Source organism: Crocodylus siamensis, chromosome 15 (assembly GCF_052110815.1).
Source record: "Crocodylus siamensis isolate JL-2025a chromosome 15, ASM5211081v1, whole genome shotgun sequence".
Classification (NCBI taxonomy): Eukaryota; Metazoa; Chordata; order Crocodylia; family Crocodylidae; genus Crocodylus; species Crocodylus siamensis.
In genome coordinates, this window is record NC_143409.1 from 47,743,864 (window position 1) to 47,766,436 (window position 22,573).

General features: G+C 50.8%; 1 long non-coding RNA gene across 6 annotated transcripts; it reads right to left on the bottom strand.

Annotated features, from left to right (window-relative positions):
- Positions 1–153: 153 nt before the first annotated feature.
- Positions 154–17,479, bottom strand: LOC149852629 (uncharacterized). 6 transcript variants are annotated; one of them, XR_016439253.1, is made up of 6 exons: positions 17,278–17,479; positions 15,034–15,177; positions 13,974–14,076; positions 11,740–11,901; positions 5,510–5,559; positions 154–2,907 (listed from the first exon to the last, which is right to left on the bottom strand). It is a non-coding gene; the product is annotated as an uncharacterized LOC149852629 (long non-coding RNA). The 6 variants fall into 6 exon arrangements; XR_016439252.1 differs by lacking the exons at positions 154–2,907; positions 5,510–5,559 and adding exons at positions 6,671–10,765; positions 11,165–11,319; XR_016439251.1 differs by lacking the exon at positions 5,510–5,559 and having other exon boundaries at positions 155–2,907.
- Positions 17,480–22,573: the final 5,094 nt, after the last annotated feature.

Sequence of the window (22,573 nt, forward strand, 5' to 3'; positions counted from 1 at the left end):
CACTGTGCTCCCCCTCCCTGCCAGGTTGTGTCCGCGCCCCGCCCCCTACTTCTTGTCCAATCAGGCAAGCTGTTTCTCCGCACCTTCCCCACCCACTGCTCCAGGGCTGGGGCTGGGGCTGAAGCCGGGGCCAGGCCAGAGGACCAATCTCCCCCTCCCATGCTGCTTCATGGCCGGGCCTGCTCTCCCCATCCTCCTCTGTCGCCACTGCCTTTGGAGAAAAGGGGCCAAGGCCTCAGGCCCTGTGTCCGCACTGTCATAAGGTGCTCTGCTGCACTGTCTTCTGGTTGAAGGCTCTTGGAGCACTCTGATCGGCTGTTTGTCAACCAATCAGCGTGCGAATAAAGCATTACAGACAGACAGACAGACTAAGGCTTTTCTAATAGTAGAATAAACTTTATTTGGCTTGCAGTCAAGCAACCAAACTGACTAGAATCTTTAGCTCGAACTTACATTGTTCAACTGGGCTAGTGCCTCTCTTTATTAATAATAGACTCTTTCTGGCTTGGTGTATGTGTAAGCATGACTAAACCCAGTTTCACTCTGTCAGGTAGGAGGATATCACTCTCCCTTCACTTGGACCTTGCATTGGACTAATAGTTAATAATGGTTAATAATGGTTATTAACAAATAGTTAATAATGATTTATTTTCTGATCAATTTCTTTTTATCCCTGCGAAATTCCTGAAATGGGAAAAATGGCATTTAGCAGGGTTTTCATTAATCCTTATTTTGCTGGAGTCTACTTCCTACAGTCTTATTAACTCTTTTCTCAGTTTCACTCCTTCCACCCTTCTTTAGTACCTCTGAATTTCCTGAGTGTTGTCTTTAAGACAGTATATCTCTGAGTAAAAATGTAGAGCATCCTTTCTAGCTCATTGGATGCTGTGGCTTCCAAATTTCTACCTAGAATGAAAAATCTTATTCTAAGTATACTTTTTATTGTTATTCACTAGTAACATGAATTTAATGCAAGTAAGGGATGTGTGAGAGCCCAGAGAGTGAAATGCTAGCTTGAGAAATGGTAAAGCAGTGGCCTCTCTAAGGATAAAAGGACTCTGGTCCTTATTCCCTTTTCCTAGAGATAGTTAGAGGTGTTAGTTTGAAGCCAGACAGAAGGTAAAGTAGCATGGCTCCTTGGAAACTGACTGGTTTACAGAGGCATCAGCTTTGTAGGCAACAGCCTACTTCAGCTGATGCTATCCCTCCTTTCTGCCTTGATTTTTAGGTCAATTTACTGGCACAAGGCCCCTCTACTAGCAGCCCCAAAACTCATTAAATGTTTACATTCACTAGGAACCTCCATTTTGGACTACACTGCTCCCTAGGAACTTACAATAAGGTGCTTGGGCATTCAGAAGTTATTTAGCTGGTATATTTAGGTACTCCCCAGCACTGAATGCAATCACAGTGTAACCCGGACAGTACTCCAAGAGGAACCCCCTCCGCAATTGAAGGGATGAAAGCAGGTGCACAAGTGCTGTGGGAGGGGTAGGGACTCTCCTCCCCCTATAGAGCAGAGCCAGACCACCAATGGGGACTTAACCATATACCTTTTAATGAGAGAACATTACTGGGACCATAACCAGTATAAACCAAGGGGGTATAGGGGGCACTACAATGTCCAGAAGGGGCAGGATTCAATAAAGTTTAGACACTTACAATCATAGACATATTCATCCAGTTGACAAAAGACAGGGTTAACCAAAGTGTAAAACACAAACAGCAGAACAAACAATACCGGTTGGTGAAATATAAAAGGCACAAAATACAAAATGTCAAATGACAAGGAATATAGGGCCTAGGTACCTGGAGGGAAGAAAACACAATAGCCCCATTCTACTGCAAGACAAATTTTTCCCTGATAGCTCACTCACCCCAGCTGGGACTATGAACTCAGATCTCCCACATGGGGGACAGAAACTTTACCATACAGCCACTAGTGTGGGCACTACTCTAAGCTGCTAGGGGTCTTGACCTTCCCAGAGCCCCAGCCAAATGTTGAGCTGCCTGGTCTCTTATTGGAGGAGCCGGAATCAAAGCTGGGAACCTCTCAGGGCACTACTCAGATCCTTGCTGGAGCTGGGGAAGCTCCTGCTGGCTGCAGTCTCTTGTAGGGGATCCTGGATCCCAGCGGGGAGCCTCTCCTGCCAGCTGCACGCCGCGCTGCTGAGGGTCCCACTGCTGCCTGCAGGTCCCACTCCTTCAGGTGCTTCTGGGGCAACTGCTCCCACCCGCTGGCCCAGCTCTTGCCAGCTCTTTGAAACTCCTTCCTTGTGGTCCCTCGCTGGTCTTTCTTGAGTCAGCCCCTCCAGGTGACTCAAGGGACCAATCAGGGGGCACAGAGGGTGAGTCTCTGTGGCCTGATTGGTGAGGAAAGGGAATCCCAAGTCCTCCAATCATCTTTTGCCGTTTCAAAACCCCTGGGCTAAGTTGCTGCCAGCTAGCCCATCACAACAGTGTTGCTGTAATGCACTGAAACGCTACTTACACTCTCAGAGCTCAGCTGAGGGAGGTGGGAATCTAACTCATGTTAACAGCATTGAATGCAGGTCATTATGGGGGGTGGCACTGCCCACTTCACCAGGGGACATAGGGGGGACCTGAACTGTCCTCTCCACCACTCCTGTTGAAGCTGGACCAGTCATGAGAAATCCTGGCCTACTGGTTACAGCATCCTTTAAAGAGAAACGAGTCCTGGGTCATTCTGAATTTCCCCCACAGAGAATCAGGTAGGGCAGTGCCCAAATGGAGGTGCAAATGGAGAAACTTTGAATTCTGCCTTCTTCATATTCAAGTCGCCAAGGATGACTCAGCCTTCCAGTTGTTTCCACTGACACACTGCTGTGCGAACACCTTCCCAGAGCAAAATATGAGGGGAAAAGAGCCACATATCTGTCTGAGATTCTGGGTAGAAAGAGAGAGAGAGAAGAAAATTTAGTCCCACATCACTCACACACATACACAAACCGGAAAGGATGCACTTCACTTTTGCTACCCAAGATCTATATGCCATTAGGGCATAAAACTCAAAAGGTCCCCAGGTGCCATTCAGTCAAGTCACCTGCTGCCGAGGCAATCACATACAATACTTTATTTTATAAACAGGCAACACTCCATCTTAAAACTGTTCAGGCTTCTTTTGATCCCACTGCTCCTACTGGAGCAAGTTAAAGAACTTTATTGCTCTGATAGTTAGTAAAAGTGTCTTCATTTCCAGTCCAGATTTATTTATGGCTTGTTTATACTCATTTATTCTTATGGCAACATTGTGCTTTAGAAATAATTTCATTTCCTGTTGCTCCCTACCCTGTGCCTCTGACACATTTCTAAGCAACAACCCTCACCCCAACCCCCCAACAACAGCCCAGTACTCCAAACTATCCACTTCTGTTTTTACAGAACAAATTAGTCAAATGTTCTTAACATCCTCTCATAAGATAAACTCTCCATTCCCTTAGTCATTCTAGAAACCTTCTTTGTACTTGTACAAGATGGAACTCATCTTTCTAGAACAGAGGGCAAAAGAAGTACATGCAGTATTTCAGGCAAAGTGGCATCACAACCTCATACAATCCCATTGCTACTTCCTCTTCTCTACTAGAAATAACAACACCCTATGCATCATTCTTCACACTCATGCCACATTGGTGACTCAATTCTCACAAGTGACAGTACATCTAGGTGTTTCTCATTCTAAGTCATTTGTAACTAATGAACTCCCAGCTTGCTACTGGTATTCTTGTTAGTCCGTGGTGCACAGAGCTCATCAAGTGTTTCTGGATTCAGTTTCCTTAACTTCTCCCTTTCTCTTGAGCTTTCCATATGCTTAAAAAGAAAGATGCAACAAGTATTGTAATCAACTAACCCAAAGCTTCCAGGGCATTCGCTATTTGCCTGGAGAGCCGAAAAGAACGTTCCCTCCTTTCAATGTATAATTTGGCTTCTTTCTGTGTTCTGCCTTAGTCTGAAGCATTGAATATTGACTAAAAGTTGAGAAGAGAAACTGGCCTTCAGAGAAAGGGAACCTGCTTGTGCTTTAGGCATATTGAGATCTCCAGCCTGGCTGGTGCATGTTGCTCACATCCTCAGAATCAAGCTAAACAAGAAGTTTCTTCAAGATCAGATAAGCAAGGACCTTTTTTGCACCTTCCTCAGTGGCAAGCAGGCATGGTTCACTTCCTAGGATTATCTGGGTGTATTTTACCTAACAAGTCCCCCAGTAATGATAAAGCCTACATCATGGTTGGCATCCTTGCTTCTCCCTGTAGCATACTGCAGTTTAGCACAAAGACCAACAAAGGGATCAAATACCTGCAGTTTGTTACTGGGCAGTATCTCTCTGGAGCGTCCTTGTTGGGTGAAAGCCTTTTTAAAATTGGTGAGGTGGCAATCCCGGGTGTTCTCTTCAGTGCAAATTCAGTGGTATCTGAGAGCTTGGCTGTATATCACAGCTTTCTTGCTGTGTTTAGGGTGATTGCTGGTTCTGTGCAGATACGTATGTTGGTCTGTGGGTTTCTTGTATAACGTACTCTGTATTTTATCATTCTGGATACTGATCATTGTATCTAAAAAGGAGATGTTGGTGCTGGAGTATTCTTTGTCCTTAGACCAACACGGCTACAACCTACATCCCTGAGTCACCTTGATCCCTTCAAAAGAAAGTAATTGCATTTTCCCTAGAGATGTCACTGAAGTGAACTGCTTTCTCACTTGCCTGGGAAGAAAGACAAGCCTTGGCATTATATCCCAAAGGCTGTAATATCTGATTCTAGGCTATGTTAGCCCGACGGAGGAAAGTGAATTCCAGTGTCCAGAGACCTGGGAACATCTGACCAGCAATTGTCATGGACTCCAGCTCAGCAGTGCCTGTGAATCTTGGCTACAGTGCAGGGAGAGAAGTGGTAAGAAAGGAAAGGCCAAGCCATCTCGAAGCAAATGCTTTTGCCTTAATCATCTACAAGCAGCTAGAGTTGTACCTGGAGCAAAACCTAGTCAGTGGGGGCAAACCTGTTGGGCAGGCATGCCACAAATTGAACCGTTGATCAGGTGACATAGAAGACAAAATACTGTCAGTGTTGATACGTTTCACCTATGAAGCTGCTGTCACCACTTGTTACACCAGCAAACACACTCATATCTCTCAGCTGGCTAATATTAGGCCCATACCGGATACACCCGGCTTCTACATGCTTCAGTGAGTTTAGATTTGAGTAACAAGTTTCTTCCTTCAGAGAGTTCGCGTGCATCTGAATTTCTTTCCGGGTAAAATAAAAAAAAAGGTGGGGGTAGAACTTTTATTGGTTCCTGTGCTGCCTCCTGCCTTGTTTCCTACCCCTGGCCACCAAAAACCAAGAACATTGATCTCCCTGCAAGATATTTCTGCATTGGTCTGATCAACAGCTTATTTAAACTCCTCCAGTAGACGGAGGTGTCAGGTTATGCAAGTCGATTTCCCCTGTGTATCCCTTGAGAACAGAACGAGGGAGATTTTCCTTTGAATGTCTACCTTTTAATGTGGCTGGTTCCTGGTTTTCCCCGTTGTATTAAATGTCATGGCTGTAATGAAACACAACAACTTAGTGGGCTGCAAGGTCCTTGTAAGGATCCTGTGCTCTCAAACAGGAATGTTAAACCAGGGGCGGGTAATTATTTTGGGTGGAGGGCTGCTTCGTGAGTTTTGGTGAGCTGCCGAGGGCTGCGTGCGTAGCCGTGCCCCTTGGCAGTCGCCCCACCTCCTGGTTCCCATCTTGGGACTGGAAGTCCCACCTCTAACCCCCGACCTTTGCCACCAGAAGTCTCTCCCCTTGTCCTCCAGAAATACTCTGGTGTGGGGGGGAGGTTGCCATCTTAGAATCAGAAAAAAATAAATCATACGCTACAAGTCAAACACCTACTATAACATATTTTAATCTGCATAAAAGAGATGATTGTATAAAAACTCAGAAATAAATTATTAGCCTTGTGTATTGTGGGGAGGTGTATGGTGGGATGTGGGGGGGTGTGAAATCCAACAAGGACTGAAACCCACATTTGCCTGTAGGGGCACACTTCTCCCTAATGACCCCTCTTTGTCAGCTCTCTCCATGCTTATCCTCAATGGATGTTTACAAAACGCCTTCAAAAGACATGCCTGTGAACTCAACTTCATCACCACTCTGGGCATGAAAAATCATGGACTGAGCAGAGACACGAGCTATCGTCCTCACTACAGTCTGCCTAAACCCCAACCATACCATAACCTGCAACATTTTTTCCTTTCCCCCCACCCCGTGCAGAAAATATGATCGACCTCGGAGCAGTTCAGCTGCCACATGCCCTCGCACAAACGACTGACAGCCCCCAGGGCACACAGGGGAGTTGCCCTTTCTGCACGCTGCTTAGCTTGAAGAAGGATCCTGTGTTATCCGAAAGCTTGCTAGAAACATCAGCCCATCTCCAAGTTGGCCTAATCAAAGATATCAGTTCAAACCAAAAGACTGTCTTTCCTAATGGCAATTCGGGGCAGTTAAGTGGGATGTAAAGAGGAAGTTCCTAGCCCCAGGGGTGGTTCGGTGCCACATCAGCTCCCCCAATGAGCACGCTGCGCTGGGGAATGGCTGCAGTGCAGATCGTGCAGCGTGCCAGCAGCTCCCTGCAGAGAGAAAAGGAAAAATAGTCCTTGCAGCTGCCCCCTGCACCACCACCATGCCCCATCCCAGCCCCTTGCAAGTGATCCCCAGTGCCTGGATGGCTGCACCGTGCTGACTCCTGGCTACAGCATGGAGACAAAAATCAGATCCCTTCACATCCTGCAGAGAGCCCTGGCCTTGGCCAGAGCCCTCCAAAATGGAGGTGTCTGGTTAACTTAGGCCTTTAGAGGGTACCGAGGCTCTCCACATGGAGATATGTGTGCGGGCAAAGCAACCTGAAATGCAGGGCACTGCGCTGTGCTAACGCAGTGTTGCCTGACCAGCGTGCCGTGGCATACTTGTGCCATCAGAAATGAACCGGTGTGCCATGTAATTTTGCCATGGCAATGAGCTACAATAGGTATGAGGATGGGGAATGCGTTAACACGTGCTGTGGAAAAATGTTGTTCATTTAAGCATGTCTTGGGCTGGAAAAGGTTGGGAAGCACGGTGCTAACACACTTCTGCTGCTTCTGGGACTTGGCGTTGCTTATTCAGAGCCACCTTGGGCGTCTCTCCTACACGGCCTGGCACTGTCACACAGACACGACCTTCCAGCATGTTGTACCTGCCCTTCCGAAAATGGAGGGGCCAGAGAGCCTTGTCCGGGAGTGAGGGGCACTGGCAGGGCTGGGGTGGGCATGGAGCATATAACTGCCCTCTCCACCAAAATCATATACCTCTTCCCCCTTTCCTCCTCCTCTCTCCCCCACAGCTGTCGTCTTTTTTGAAATTGGAAATATGGTAACCCTGAGTGCTCTCAGGACTGACTTTTCCTTCAGTTCTCAATCATATGGCATTTGTCTGTCAGAGAGTATCAAGCCGTGGGGACCCTAACATGGAGAAAATGGCCACTTTCCACAAGGAAGCGGTCACAACAGGGGTGATCATAAAGCGAAATGGCGTCACTGCAGTCGTGGTAGGCCAGGCTCACCGCTGAGCAGGCTGAGGAGAGGGTCCCACCCCCCGGGCCGTGCAGGCCCAGCCCTTGCTGTGGCAGTTTAGATTCTGGAAAGTTCTTTTCTTTCCTCATTCTTCCTCCCACAATAAAGCCTGCTACTCGGGGCCACGTGGTAGGCGGGTAAAGGCAGTGCTTGCCCAGCTGCCCACATCCAGGTTTCGTGGATCGGCCCCACGGGACCACACCAGGCCTTCAAGGGGCTGAGCGATCATGCTGGCTAATGGCAGAGGCCGTGCATTACTGTGGCACGTGCTGCAGAGCAACCTTCAAGCATCTTTTCATGCCACCTTTGCCCCCTCCATTGCCATTCTGGCTTCAGGCTCCTTCCACATCTCCCCTCACACAGTACAAATTTCCAGACCCACAGGGAGCCCCACGGGTTGGGTCTGGTCCGCAGGCCAGGGGCTGAACCCTGTCCTGGGATATTCTCTCCACAATCCTTGGGCTGAAATTAGGCAGAGATGTTCCAGCCGATCTGGAAAAGGAAGATGCTGTGCTCAGCTCAGGCACAGCAATGAACTCAGCCTTCATCACCCAGGTTTCTAGGGGAGGCAACATGGCAAGTCCAACACCAGGTCAAAGTCATTAGGAGTGGGTTGATTTTGTGCACTGAAAGGGAAGGAGACTGGACACAGCAAATGTAAGGGGGTTGAGGTGACTGCCGCCATGCAGGTGGGCTTTGCCAGCTTAGGAGCACCTGGGACAGTCGTCACTATAGTTGGCAGCAAACAGGCTTGCGTTCCTGCTACCTGGCTTTGCTCCCTTAGCAGCTCCTCAGCCAGTCCTTGTTACACAATGCAGTCATCCTCTTGGTCCAAATGCACGAGTAGAGCAAATCTTTAGACTTTGTCCAGGTGGCAGGAGAGGCCTTTTGGCTCTGGCCCTTCTTAGGGGGAGCTGCTTAGCTTGCTTCCTACCTGCAAACTCTTCCTTCCCCCAACTCTAGCTCCTTGCTCTCTCACTGCTCGGGCTTTCAGGAGCTAGTCAATCACTCACAGCTGGGCAGCTATCACAGGGCTGGCTACCCTTCTTAAAGGCCAGACTACCTGGCTACACCTGCCTGCACCTTTCTTATGGGGCTGCCCGTCTGCCAGCTGCTCCCAGGGCATGCGAGTCCCAGAGCACCTGGGCAGCTGCTGGATGTGCAGCTCAGGCTTTCTACCTAGTCACACAAACCACAGTGTGGGCCCTGGCTCTGTTCCCACCCATCCTTTAAAATATCTTCTGCTTCTCTACCTGGACTTGGCTTGGCCGTACCTGGAGTTTGGTGTGACAAAGAAAAGAGCACAATCCCAACCAAGTCACACTCGCTCCCCTTGCACCCCACTTTCCCCCCACTCCCAAACACCACACGCAGGGGATTGAGTGACCTTCTCAGTCCTATCATCAGAAATGCATTTCTCCGTCCATCCTTCTGAGGCGGGAGGGTGCTGGAGCCCAGGAAGTTGCTCAATGCCTTGCCCAGAGCTGCAGTGATTGTGCTGGTGGATAACAGTAGCAAGGGGTAATGGCAGGGCAGAGCTGGTTCTGGTTTTCAGCCTCGGGATGGCACCAGGGCCAGCTCAAGGCTCCTTGGTGCTGTCCCAGACCTGGGACTGATCATTAGTACTAAAACCAAAATAATGGCTGCCCCAGGGTCACTTTAAGCCTTTGGATTTCAGTTCACACCTGAATATGCTTCCCTGATCACTGCAGAAGCTCTTCCGACACAGTTACCCTTTCGGGAAATGTGGGGCTGAACATGTACTCAAACCCAGGGGTCTGCCTCGGTAGATGAGAGTCACCATTGGATCATCCTGCCCAGCAAAGGCACCAGACCCACATACACTTGTGGGCCAGATGAGGCTTGAAGCAACTGCCTTTGGCTCCCTCAAAGAGCCCCGTCAGGGCACGGAAACAGTACTAACAACCTACAGAAATTGCACTAATAATTCAGAGAAGAGTTTTCTTACATTTTCTGAATTCACATGAATGACATGAACAAACTTTGGAGCCACTGCTGAACTTCTCTCTCCTTCTCCACTGCCCCCAAATTTGGCTTGAAGGAAGAGGTGGGAGTATGCTACCCTTGCTACTCTCATCAAAGAGCACAGTCCCCAGAAAGACCGATCCAGCAAAGATCTGTGCTAGTCCATGTGTTACTGTGTCTACTATTCTGGGATGAAGATTATCTTGGCTCCCGACCTGGTGACATTAAACAATTGGCTTTTCCCCACCTGAAAGGTAGCCGTTTCTACCCTTGTGTCCTTCCCATGTGGTACCAACCAAGTTCACCAAAGACATCCTACATCAGGCTGAATTTTGTATTATTTATTACATTTTGGAGTCAAACTAAAAGGGAGGTAACTTAGGTTTTCAGAACAGCAAAGGTCTGGGCCAGGACTGCAGACAAGGGTAGAAAAGGAAAAAATGTTAGGAAAAGGCTGAAGCCCACAGGGGTCAGGACACCAAAAGGTCCAGTTTGTGGTCTCTCTTGTGGACATCCTGGCGGCTAAATGAGGCGGTCCGGGCTGAGCAGGACGCTGCCTGACTTCAGCATTCCCTCGCTGCCAGTGCTGGGGATGCTCCCTCATCCCACAGCTGTTCTAACATCTTCCAGCTGTGCAGGACGGTTCTAGTTTCCCGCACAATAGCACACAGACTCCTCCCTGCCCTGCAAGGGTTTGTCACCGTCTCCCCAACGGGACCAAACAGCTCATCCTCTTGGGCTCCAACTGGAGCCTCCATCCCACACAATACCCTCCCTGGGGAAGCTGCCTGGGGTGGGAGGTACTGGGGGGTTTCAGGGGATCTGTACAACAAATGATTATGGGAAAAGAAGAGGTGTCAGAGGCCATAGAGGGGGTCAGTGTGGGAGGGTCCCTGGCCAGGAGGACCCAAGGCCCAAAGCTGCTCAGCTCTCTGCTGTCAGTGCTAGCCCCACTGATGCCTTCCCTGGCTCCATGTGGGCAGACATTAATGTCCAGTCCACACCCACGTGTGCATGTGAACAAGCCCTTCATCTTCCTCCTTCTCTTCCCTGAGCCTGTCTCTGCCGTAGAAGCTGCTCCTGCTCCTCCTCCTTCTCCCACTCCCACTATTGCTGTCGCACCTGGAAGTACTGCTTCACCTGGTGCTCCTCTTCTATCCACAACTGGAGGTTCAACAGGACACAAAAGGGAACAAAGGAGTCAGCGCAGACACCAGCAAGCGACCCCACAGAACACCTCCCCACAGACATGCCAGCCACCCCACCTCACCCCAATGCAGGGACACGTGAGACACACTTATGTGCCTGTTGATCAATGAATGTGACTGGGGGTGCACAATCCTGCACACAGAGACCCTTCTCCAGTGCATAGCGATATGCGTGTGTTTGCTACTACACCTTCACATATGGGCACAGACTCCCACAGTGCAAGCTCCTTTGTGTGTATGTATGTGTTTTTACACACCCAGCACCCATTGCCTAATAGCCCCACAAGCCACTTCTCAGCAGATGCACAGACACATCTACCATTCAGTAGCACAGGGCCATGTCCCAGGGCACCACCTTTCTCTGCAGTACCACCAGCTTCTTAAGGCCACGGAGCAGGACAAGGGCTTTCTCCATTTCTGCCAGCTACTGGCTCCACTGGTCCCATTTCTGTATTGGCAGGAGAGTCACCAGCTTTGAATGGGGTGGCAGGCATTGATATTATTGACCACCTGCCAGGAAACAGAGCAGTCCCTTAAGCACCTTGACATGGCCACAGGCTGGGGATCCTTCTGCACATTCTGTGGGATCCCAAGGTGATAGGAGGCTGTCACCAGGAGCCCCAGGAATCAGAGAGCCATGGAAGGCAGCTCAGATTCTGCAGTGTTGCACACGAGGGATCCTGCCTGACGGGTCTGAACTCAGCCTTTCATGAAGCAAAAGCTGGCGTGGGACACCATTAGCTTCTAGGCAGAATACCAAGACCACGTGAGATTAGTGCCCAACGCAAGGGGCTCCCAGGCTCCGTGGTCTACCAATGAGTCCTTGCAGTCATCAAGATGTCCGTCATGTACCCTGTGCCTCAGTTACCACATTTATATAAGCAGACCATAGGGACATGTTTGGAAATGCTCAGGTCATGCCACACTTACCTGGTTTTTGCTGCCAGGTGCCAAATACCTGCCCATTGCCCTTGCCCAGTCATGGTGGGGGGAGCTGTTCCTGGACCTAGTGGGAGTAGTCCACAGTCCTCCAGGTGGTGTTAGAGGAATGGGCTTCTCTTGCCTGCTGCCAGGGACCTGGAGCTCCAGGAACTGGAGGAAAGGAAGAGATGACTGGCAGAAGGCACTTTGGGGCCAGTCTCCCCAGGTGGAGATTAGCTACTCCTTCGCATTTGTGGGGAAGCAGTGGGGACCCTTCCCTTTTAAGTCGGGAACCCAAAGGTCCTGGAACCCTGGATCCTGCCAACAACTATTATAGTCCCTGGTCTGCAGGGGAAAGCTCTGCTCATTCTGTGGCTGGGTGTTTGGGTAAGTAATATTGTAGGGCCTGAAGCTACTGACATCTTCAGCAGCAGAAACTGAAAGGAGAAGGTGAGGCTGAGGATGAGATTATGGGCAGGCCATGTTTATATAGCTACTTAGGCCTGTATTGTTCAGAGATCCCCCAAAGACAGCGTAGGTGAGCCTTGTAAAGCTGTTTGGTCAGATCTGATAGGAATGAATTAGCATTAGCAAGTCTAGAGCAGGGCCAGAGGGCACCAACCCTGAGCAAAAGTTCCACACTCCAGCCTTCAACAACACTTTTGTCCAGGGCACTAAATTTCTCCTTACACTGAATTTCTCTGTGGGACAAGCCAGTTATTATTGTAGGTTGGCAGATGCCTAAAAATGAGATTAGACAGTGATTCATTTCAATAGCTCAAGCTACAGACCAAGAAGTTGCAAGGAAAACCAAGCACATGAAATGGGAGAACTTGCACAAACCCAGACAGTGTCCTGCATCGGAAAGCTGCAGGTGACAGAGAAAACCAGTGTGCAAGACTTTACAACCAAGAGCAAGAGCAACGAAGGAGAACCTCTAGCAAGCCACTTACATGTACCCAGCAAGATCCTTGTCTTCTATCCATTCTTTTTCTTTTTCTAACAATACTCTTATAAACTATGGAAAATCCTATCAATAGGGGATATTAAGAATGACTCCAAACCTAATTCCTACCAATGCTAATATTAAGCTAGTGACTACATAAACTAACTCATATTAGGCTACCAGCTAAGCTACTAAAAATATAAATCCTAATCATTAATAGTACAAATATCTAGACAGAATAAATATAATGTAACAACTGGGAATCCTAGTAAACCAAACCACTCTTCTTATCTAGCTGTCTGGGTGGATTCCAGCAGAGGTATGAGAGAAAATACTTGGCAATGCCTTTTTCTCCCCAACATCACCAGTCTTCATAGGGAAGGTAGGAGATCTATCCCAGTCTTTTCTCAAGGGTGTGTTGGGAACTCATGAGGCTACAGCATATCCTCCTTCCCCCACCCCCTCCCGATATCCGATGTACCCTATTGCACCCCCATGTCCTCCTTTCTGTGTTATACCAACCAAGGTCACCAAGGACATCCTGAGTCCAACTAATTTTGAATTATTTATTCTAACTTGGGGTCAAATTAAATGGGAGGTAGCTGTGGCTTGGGGAAGAGTGAAGGCCTGGCCCGGGACTGTGGGTCCCTCCAACTCTTGTCCTTGGACAAAAATGGAAGAACAGGGGAAATGTTAGGAAAACACTGAAGCTCCCAGGGCTCAGGGCACAAATATCTCCTTTGTGGTCTCTGTAGTGGCCATGCTGGCAGGTCACTGAGGCAGTTTGGGCTAAGCAGGACACTGCCTGAATTCAGCTACCCCCTCCTGCCAGTAGTGGGGATGCTCCCCTGTCCTACAGCTGTTATGGCAATTTCCAGCTGTATGGGATGGCTCTGGTCTCCTTGAACAATAGCATGGAGACTCCTCCCCATCCTGCAGGGATTTGTCACCCTCAACCTGATGGGCCCAAACAGCTCATCCCTTCTGGCTCCAAGCGGGGCCTCAGTCCCAGACAAGACCCTCCCCGGGGAAGCTGCTTGGGGCGGATGGTACTGAGGACTCTAGGGGGTCTAAGAGGGATGACTGGGAGGAAGGAGGATGTGTCAGAGGCCATAGAGGGGTGAGTGTAGGAGAGTCCCTGGCAGGGAGAGGACTCAAAACATAAAGTTGCTCAGCTCCCTGCTGTCAGAGCCAGCCCCACTGATGCCCTCCCTGGCTCTGTGTGGGCAGACATTAATGTCCAGGGAACTCCCACACGAGTCTATGAACAAGCCCTTCACCTTCCTCCTCCTCTTACCTGAGCCTCGGCCTCTGCCGTAGAAGCTGCTCCTGCTCCTGCTCCCACTCCTGCTCCTGGTCCAGAAAATATTTCTCTGCCAGCTGCTCCAGGTGATCCAGAACTGGAGGTTCAACAGGACACAACAGGGAACAAAGGAGTCAGTGCAGACAGCAGCAAGTGACCTCACAGGACACATCCCCACAGACACGCTGTGCCCCAGGGCTTCACCTTTCTCTGCAACACCCCCAGCTTCTCAATGCCAGGGAGCTGGACAAGGGCTTTTTTCATCTCTGCCCCTGCTGGCTTTCTGGAATGGCAGGAAATCCCAACAGTTTTGAATGCTTGGGCACTCATAGATATTAACTCCCTGCCAGGAAACAAGGACAGCCCCTTAAGCACCTTGACATGGCCCTGGGCTGGGGTTTCTTCTGCACACTCTGTGTGATCCCGAGGGGATAGGAGGCCGTGCCGTCCTCCACAATGTCCTATGGCGCCAGGGTTGCCCAGGACAGATCCTGCCTGAGCTTGCCTTCCCTGGAGCCACAGGTGGCCTGGAACATGGTTAGGACACTTAAGGACTCCCCCAATGCCTGCTGGTCCCCTCCAACTAGTTTGTAAACAGTCACTAGGTCCCCCTCAGCCTTCTCCTGTGGAGGCTGAACAGGTTCAGGTCCCGTAGCCTCTCCTCGTAGGGCCTGCCCTGCTGCCCCCTGATCACGTGAGTGGCCCTCCTCTGGACCCTCTCCAATGCTTGTCCACATCCCTCCTGAAGTGCGGTGCCCAGAACTGGACACAGTACTCCAGCTGTGGCCTGACCATTGTTGCACAGAAGGGGAGGATCACCTTGGATCTGCTCCAGATGCATCTGTGGATCCTGAGGTGGTGGGAGGCTGTGCCATCCTCTACACTGTTGTCAGCAGACACAGAAATCAGAGGCCCATGAAAGACAGCTCAGACTCTGTCCAGAGTTTCCTAGGAGGGATGCTGCCTGGGCTTTCCTTTCCTGGAGCCACAGTTGGCTTGGGACACCATCAGGACACTTCCTTGGTTTTGCTCGATATGAATCAGTTAGAAGTACCTGCCAACAGGCAGCCTTGGAGTGGCCACCTTTCAGTCACTAGCTTCCAACTCAGGCTGTCCCACCAGATGATGCCTCCCAGAATCACACAATTCTCTCCTAATGGGGTATTTCACACCATGTTTCAACTGCAGGCCACCTTCCCTGTTTAGAGATGTAAACTTTAATGAATTCTGCTCAAAAAGCATATAGTACTCTGTTGCCATATGGTGATATTTTCATAGATTTAATACATTTTCATACACATTAGGACTGGAAGGAACCTCAGAAGATCACTGAGTTCAGCCCCCTGCCCCAGGGGCAGGAAGTCAGCCGGAGTCATAGGAACCCAGCAAGATAAGCATCCAAATTTCTCTTGAAGGTGTTCAAAGTAAGCGTTTGAACCACCTCTGATGGCAAGCTATTCCACACCTTGGGGGCTCAGACAGTAAAGAAATTCTTCATTATGTCCAGCCTGAAATGGTTTTGCAGGAGTTTATAACTCTTCACGCTGGGGCTGGCCATGCAGCTGCCTCTGGGGTGGAGCTGGCTAGGCCATGGCCCACCCCAGAGATGACTGCATCCCCTCCTCACTCTATGCGGTGTTATACGCAGCTGTTGCCCCACCCCAGAGCTGGCTGCATCTCTGTACCAGGCGAGCTGTCTCTGGGTATATTATATGCAACTGTTCCCAGAGCCCCTCACCCCAGAGCTGGCTGTAGCACAGTGTGGGATGACAGAGAACAATGGTCACAAACTGACAGATTTAGGCTAGATATCAGGAAAAACTTCTTCATGGTAAGGGTTGCCAGAATCTGGAACAGGCTCCCAAAGGAGGTGGTGCTCTCCCCTACTCTGGGGGTCTTTAGGAGAAGGCTGGATAGGCATCTACTTGGGGTCATCTGACCCCAGCACTCTTTCCTGCCCAGGCAGGGGGTTGGCCTCGATGATCTGTTGAGATCCCTTTTGACCCTAGCATCTATGAATCTATGACCTTGCCATCCCTTGGGGCGCCCTGGTGAACAATTGTCCCCCCAGATCCTGGTGAATGCCCCTGATAAACTTATAGGTACTCATCAGATTGCCCCTGAGCCTGCGCTTTTCCAGGCTGAAGAGTCCCATAGCTCTCAGCCTCTCATCATTTTTGTTATTCTCATCTTCTAGAATTGTTCGATTGGCTCACGTACCATGTTGATAGTAGGGAAATAGTATATTTTTTGGACACTATAGACTTTGAGCCATGCAACTGGACCTCACATATTTAGATCTTCTATGGCATTTTGTACTGCAGGGAACATTCTTAATATCATATATTGTGTTACTGCCAAAAAATCATATACTACATTAACATTAGGTAGCTTCACCACCCAGCCTTGTGCACAAGGATAAAGTGATTTTATGGAGTCAAAATATTGATCATGATCAAGATCAATACTGCTTATAGTCTTGAGCAACACAAAAAAGTAACTGTAGATTGGGCCATGATGATGCTCAATAAGGTCGGAAATATGTCACCAACAGCAATTGGGCTCTTGATTTTACTATGTCATAACAGGCCAAGAAATGACTGTAGGTCATTCCCACCACTATTCCATTGATTTCTAGTTGCACAAAAGCTGGAATGAATTATAATTAGACATTTCCCACAGTGACTGGTTCAACAGCTATGGAAATGGAGAAGCTGAATTTCACGATTCATCGCTGGAATTATGTTTTTCTAAACGTTCTCTTAGCTCGCTGACCACACTTTGTACACCTTCCAGTCTCTGAGTTTTAAAAATAACTCTTATGAGCTTTGCAGCTTTTGAGATAATAGGCCTTATTGGTATAGAGTTACATCCTTGCAACATGAATCTCCTGGCAACCTTGTAGTAATCTTTTGCAGGTAATTTAGTCAGTGGCTATGTTAAATGTCTAAATCAGGGGTGTCCAACCTTTCTGAATGTGGGGCCAGATCATGAACTTTTTATCACCCAGCTGGCCAGCAGCAGTGGGCGCTCGCACAGCCTGTCCAATCCGGCTGCAGCCTGGGGGCACAGGGGTCAAGGGGTGTCTCCTGACCCCACTGTGTCCTCCCTGCCACCTGGGCGGACTTGAGGATGCTCCCACACCTGCGCACCCCGGCTCAGCAGCCAAGGGAGTATGTGGGGACTCTACAGGGGGGTGCAGGATGTGTAGGGACACCCCCCTGCTCCCTCTCCCTCTGGGCAGCCCGAGCCCAAGCGGCTGGGGTCCCTCTCCCCCTCCCCCGGGCCCATGACTCACCACCCCCACCGTGATGTCTGCGGGCGTGGGGTGATGCGTGGAGGCGGGAGCGGCACCGGCTTCCCGCTCCGACAGCCACAGCAGCAGCAACGGCAGCAGCACCCCTCTGACCCGTCATCCACGCCCCCTGCGCCCGCCCGCCGTCCCTCCCTCTGCACCGCGACCTGCTCCAGCCCACGCGGCCGGCTGGGACCGGCGCAGGGTAGGGCCTGCATTCAAATGAGGGAGGGGTGGGGCTAGGAGCGGAAACCCCGCGATGTCGGAGGGGAGGAGCTGGCATGCAAATGAGGGAGGGAAGGGTGGGGTGAGGAAGGGACTCAGTGAAATGAGGGGGGAGGGGAGGAGCAGCGCCGCGTTGGTAGCGTCAGGCCGGCGCGGTGCGTGTGGGAATCTGGGCCCACCCCCAGCCTTTCAGCAGCCGTTAGGAAGCTGCTGAGGGGCGGGGGGAGGGACAAGGGGTGGGAACGAAAGTAAAGAGTGTTTACTTTCGTTTCCCCTCGCAGCACCGCGGGCCTCAGAAAATGGCTTGGTAGGCTGCATGGCGGCTCGTGGGCCGTGTGCTGGACAAGCCTGGTCTAAATTTTTCATGATGAGACAACTTGAGTCCTTGCAAGGATGGCATACTACTTTGCACTCCGTAAGAGAAAGCTCTGCTCGTTCTGTGGTCGGGTGGTTGGATAGCAATAGAAGGGAGAAGGTGAGGGTGGGGATGAGGTCATGGGGAGACAACATTTATATAATTATTTGGATCTGTATTGTTCAGATATCCCACATGGGATTTCTGAACACAGCCTTTCCTGAGGCAAGAGATGGCATAGCGCACCATTAAATCCTAGGGAAGGGACCAAGATGGCATGGGACTTTGCCCAATTCATAGGAATCCTAGGCTCCGTGGTCTGCCAATGACTCCTTGCAGTCATCAGGATGTCCCTCATGCACCCTGTGCCTCAGGTACCCCAACTATACAAGCACAATATAGGCACTTGGTTTGAAATCCTCATGTCAAGCCATACTCACCTGGTTGCTGCTGCCAGGTGCCAAATATCTGACAGCCTTGTTCCAGCCATGCGGCGGGCAGTGGGGAAGCTGTCCCTGCACCCATTCAGGGTGGTCCACAGGCTTCCAGGTGGTGTTAATGGAATGGGCTTCTGTTGCCTGCTGTGAGGGACCTGGAGCTGTGCAAACTGTATGGGAAAAGTCCTGGCTCAGAGTACAGAGAAGGGGGACTCCAGGGGATCTGTGAGAGGGATGACTGGGAGGAAGGAGGTGGTGTCAGAGGCCGTAGAGGGGGTGTGTGTGGGAGGGTCCCTGGCAGAAGAGGACTCAAGGCCCAAAGTGGCTCAGCTCCCTGCTGTCAGGGCCACTTCCACTAACACCCTCCTTGGCTCCATATGGGCAGGCATTTATGTCCAGGGAACTCCCACATGGGCCTATGAACAAGCCCTTCACTTTCCTCCTCCTCTTACCTGAGCCTCAGTCTCTGTCTTTAAAGTCGCTCCTCCCCTTCTGCCCATTCCCACTCCTGGAAATAGTACTTGACTTGCCAGTCCTTTTCCATCCACAGCTGGAGGTTCAATGAGACACAGAAGGGGACAAAGCAGGAGTCAGTGCAGACAGCAGCAAACAACCCCACAGGACACATCCCCACAGACATGCCAGCCATCCCACCTCACCCCAATGCAGGGATACGTGAGACCCACTTATGTACTTGTCGATTGATGAATGTGCCCGGGGGGTGCACAATATGCACACAGAGACCCTTCTCTGGTACACAGAGACATGCATGAGTTTCCCACAAGAAACTTCCATTTGGGCACAGTGTATGTGTTTGTATACATCCAGCACCCACAGGCGAATAGCCCCTTAAGCCACCTCTTAGCAGACACATCTACCATTCAGAGGGACAGGGCCATGCCCCAGGACTTCACCTTTCTCCACAGCACCCCCAGCTTCTTCAGCCCATGTAGCTGGACAAGGACATTTTCCATTTCTGCCAGTTGCTGGCTGCGCTGGTCCCATTTCTTGATTGGCAGGAATCCCCGGCAGCTTTGGATGTTTAAGCACTCATTGAGACTATTGACATCCTGCCAAGAAACAGAGAGAGTCCCTTAAGCACCTTGAAAAGGCCCTGGGCTGGAGTGCCTTCTGCACACTCTGTGGCATCCCAAGGGGACAGGAGGCTGTGTTGTGCTCCACACTGTCCCCAGTGGCCCAAGGAATCACAGGGCCCTGGCAGGCAGCTCAGGCTCTGTGCAGGGTTACTCAGGTGGGATCCTACCCACCCAGTCTGAACACAGCCTTTCCTGGAGCAACAAGTGGTGTGGTGCACCATTAGCTCCTAGGCATACAACGAAGAGCACATGGGACTAGTGTCCCCTCGTGCAATGCACAATGCCCATTGCCCTTGTTCAGCTTTGCGGGGGGAAAGGGGGGTGCTGTTCCTGGACCTGGTGGGAGTGGTCCTCAGGCTTTCAGGAGGCACAAGCGGGAAGGGCTTGTTGTGCCGGCTGTCTGGGACCTGGAGCTCTGGGAACTGGAGGAAGGGAAGAGAGGATTGACAGAGGGGACTCTGGGGCCAGTCTCCCTCGGTGGAGATAACCCACTCTTTTGCAGTTTGTGGGGATGCAGTAGGGGCATTTTCCCTATTTCATGGGGAACCCCAGGGTCCTGAAGTCCTGGGTCCTGCCAAAGACTATTATAGTCCCTGCTCCCCATGGGAAAGCTCTGCTCATTCTGTGACCTGGTGCTTTGAGAGGTAACATTGTAGGGCCTAAAGCTACTGAAATCTTCAGCAGTAGGAACTGAAGGGAGAAGGTGAGGATGTCTAGAGCTCTGGTTCCAGCTCCAGCTACTTTCCCCCCTCCCCCCTGTATGAGTTGATCATCATGCTGGGCTGGCCGAGTGGGCTGAAGGCAGCTGGAGCTGGAGCCAGAGCAGAAGCTGCTGGGCTGAAGCTCCCAATGGTGTGAGCAGGGTTGCGCGGTCGGGCAGAAGCAGGAGCTGCAGCTGGAGGTGAGGGGAACAGAAGAGCCCTGCGGGCCCAGTCAGAACACAACTTCCTTTCACCTGCAGCGTCTCTTCCTATTCCTGCCCCTGCTGCACTGCTCTGGGTGGGGAGGGGTGAGGTAGCTTTAGCCCAGTGGCTTCTGCTCAAACCATGGAGATCTGGCTCAAGCTCCAGCTGCTTTCTACCCACTGCACCTGCAGGGGCTGCTCATTGGGTAGGGTGAACGGGGGAAGGGAGCTGGAGCCAGAGCTGCATGGTCTGGGCTAAAGCAACTCCCTGCCCCTCGCCACCCAGAGCAGCGCAGCAGGGGCAGGACTTGGAGGGTGAGGGGCTGCTGAGGCAAGGGGAAGCTGTGTGCTGGCTGGGCCCAGCAGGGCTTTTCTGCTTCCCTCCCCTCCAGCTGCAGCTCCCGCTCCTGCCCCACGGCACAGTGCTGCTTGGAGCAGGGAGAGCTTCAGCCTGGCTGTTCTGGCTCCAGCTCCGGCTGAAGCTTTCCAGAAAGCAGCCGAAGCTGAAGGCAGAGCTCCCTGCGCTGGGCAAAAGCCGCTGAGCTAAATCTTCCATCCATGCAGTTTTGTCCCCCAAACCTGTTCCCACCCCAGCCCCACAGCTTAGCTCCCAATGAAGAAAGAGGCTTCAGCTCCTGGGACACCATGAGAGAGGCTGCTGTCCCCGTTATGGTCCCTGCTCCCTTGCCGCTCCAGCGGCAGGATGAGGACATGGCCAGAGGCCCCCTTACGGGAGGGGGCCAGGAGCGGGGTTAATTCCCCCCTTGTCCAGCGTCTGGCGGAGGGAGCAGGGAAGAAGCTTGTACCACCGCTCGTCCAGTGCAGGGAGCAATTGGTCGCAGTTGGGGCAGGCAGACCAACCAGGCTAATCTGGGCACACCTCTGAATCACAGCCCTGCCCCTGCCAGGGCCTCAGAGCTGCTTGGTCCTGTGGCTTCTCTTGCTCTCCCTGTGGCATACATTTAGTTTCCTAAGAGGAAAAATCTTTGAGTCCACCTAAAGCCATTAGGCTCAATTCTGGGCCAAAGGTAATGGCCAGGAACATACAGGAGGGTCAGACTTGATGATCTCATGGTCCCTCTTTGCTCTGAGCACCTTGAAATCTCCAAGCTTTTTCATGATAGAGCATCTACTTCTGAACCTCTAGGCTGTTATAGTCTGTCCAGCTTCACCTCTTGTCTGGCATCTCATCCAGAAATGGAAAGCTCTGTGGCCCACACAGGTGGGCACTTTGCTCCATGTTCGTGCAGTACCTAAACCTAGGCCATCCCAGGAGCCTGTAGGAGCCAGTGCAACATGTGCACTAAGCACAGGAAACAGCAAGTAGCCTGTCAGATATAAAACACCAGGGACAGGGCAGTTTGTAAAGTTCTTAAAGAACAATTTACACATGCGCACACAGACGCACACACAGAGATGTGCATATGCAGAGCTGCACCCATGTAGAAATGCACACACACAAACTCACGTACACGCATGCACACAAACACACAGATGCACAAGTACACACAAAGATGGGCATATGCAGAGATGCACACACACATGAACTCCCACGCACACCCGCACACAGGTATGCGGACACACACAGTTGCATGCACACACAGACGTGTACACACGCACATATAGATGTGCACAGACACAGGCATGCACACACACACAGATAGACATGCACATAGAGATATGCACACCCAGTCACACACGGGAGGGGTAGCTACGAGGGACTAAGGTGAATTTGTGGGTGATTGTGACCCCCCCCCCAGTGCCACCGCCTGCCTGCAAAGGCACAGTGCAGCATGGCACTCCCAAACTGAACCCCACTAATCTGACGTAAAGGGAAAAAGAAGTAATCCAGCCACATGAAAACCTAGACATCCAGGCTAGGAACAGACATTCAAAAAGCCAGAGCTTGACTAGATTCAATCTTTACAGGTTAGTGTAACCTGCCTAGATTGAACCAATTTGCAAGGGAATAGACATTCAGGAAATGCAGGCACATGCCTGTTTGCTAACAGGAGAAACCAGCTGGCAAGCACCATTTGCAGTAAGCTTTCCTTAGTTCAAGTTTCTGGCTAAGGCAGTGAACCAATGAGTATCTCCACATCTGAAGCAATTAGGGCTCGAAGCAGAGATGATATCTTTTGTTAGACCGACAAGATTTTTGCCAAAAAAAAAATTCTTCAATTGCAAGCTTTCAGGCACAAACACCCTTCATCAGGAGTTGGAGCAAAGATTGTAAAAGTTCTCTGGGTAGAAATGAAAGTTCATATCTAATAGGATTTGA